Genomic DNA, 1,410 nt, shown 5'->3' on the forward strand with positions numbered 1-1,410 from the left:
CACTTCTTTTTCACAAGGGATTGCTATTCACTGTTGACATGAATATGTTGCCAGTGGCAAATGTATCATTAGTTGGCTTTCTACTGCTATAGTTGACTTGTAACTCTCAAACCTGTTAACAGATTAGTTATAGTTAATGCTTATAGATTAAGCCTCTAAATCTTGCTATTCCATTGAATCTCTCATTTAATTGACCCTGTCTGCATGCCATCCTGTGAATCAGTACATGTGGCGTCTCAACTAGCCCTCATGCAGGAGATCTTCTAAACACCCTTTCTGTCTCCATCTGCCCAGTGGCCCCATCAACACTGGCCAATCAGTAAAGCAATGCTGCAGCACATCCCTGTGAAAGGCAGTCCAGAGGAAGAATCGGGACAGATCCCGAAAGATATCGACATCCTGTTTTTAATCAACACTGTACCCTGCTGTAGCTGCTTCTAACATGCTTTAAACACGGTCAGTTGAGGGCAAGGGAAGCAACTTCCCAGCTTCCCCATGAACTAGGTTTAGAACATATGCATAACAGCTGATTTACAGCTTGTAAAATAACTTCTCTTAACTTCTCTTTGGATGCCAGTTTGTACTTCCTGTTGTGGCTTGAGGTTCTTTCTCTTTTCTTTTAGTCAGTGAATGTCTAAACCCGCAAATAAACACACCAGCAAACTAAATATGTCTCTTGCCACATGGGACCAAAAAAACCAAAGCCAAAAATGTAATCACTTGTATACTGTATCTGCATCTGAGTGCCAAAAGATCATCAGTGATATTCTGAATAAAAAATAAGAATGGATGTCACCCCACTCAGAAACGGATTCTAAGAATGAAATATATGTAACACGATTCAAAAAGTCAAGTTTAGATTGCAGTTTTTAAAACAGTAAGTAAATAAATAAACATTTTTACACAGTAAAACGACTTAAAATTAAAATTGCTGTCTTAACCTTTGTGTTCCAGTCATGTTGACCCGGAGAGGATATTCTTTTTCCTGAAAATGCTTGATAATCACATTAGACTCAAATTTACTGACTTTACTTACACAGGATATAACAGCTTCCCAACAAAACAAGGCTAAATAAATAAATGAATAAGTTAATTTTTGTTGTTGTTATTATTATTATTCCATCTTGTTACACTTGTGGTGGTCAAAATTGACCAGCGTACAAAAATTGCTTATGAATCTCTCATTGTGCACCTCAGATTTTGAGTGAACACTGCCAACATTTTTTTGCACGGAAAACCTGAGGTGCATAAGCGCAAATCAATCAGTCACTTCCAACCTGTGATAATTGGGGGGGGAGACTGAATTTGGTGATACTATAACATAACAAAAGATTTACAAGCAATTTCTTAAAATTTTAAATTAGGTGAAGGATTTTCAGCACATCACAGGGTTAGATCTTTAAATATTTT

At 37.0% G+C, this 1,410-nt stretch overlaps 1 protein-coding gene across 1 annotated transcript in view; it reads right to left on the bottom strand.

Moving 5' to 3' along the window:
• The window catches only part of parvab (parvin, alpha b), a 17,159-nt gene that overhangs the window by 8,758 nt on the left and 6,991 nt on the right, over nt 1–1,410 (bottom strand). The window lies entirely within an intron of this gene.

Source organism: Sinocyclocheilus grahami, unplaced genomic scaffold (assembly GCF_001515645.1).
Source record: "Sinocyclocheilus grahami isolate Dianchi unplaced genomic scaffold, SAMN03320097.WGS_v1.1 scaffold462.1, whole genome shotgun sequence".
Taxonomy (NCBI): Eukaryota; Metazoa; Chordata; class Actinopteri; order Cypriniformes; family Cyprinidae; genus Sinocyclocheilus; species Sinocyclocheilus grahami.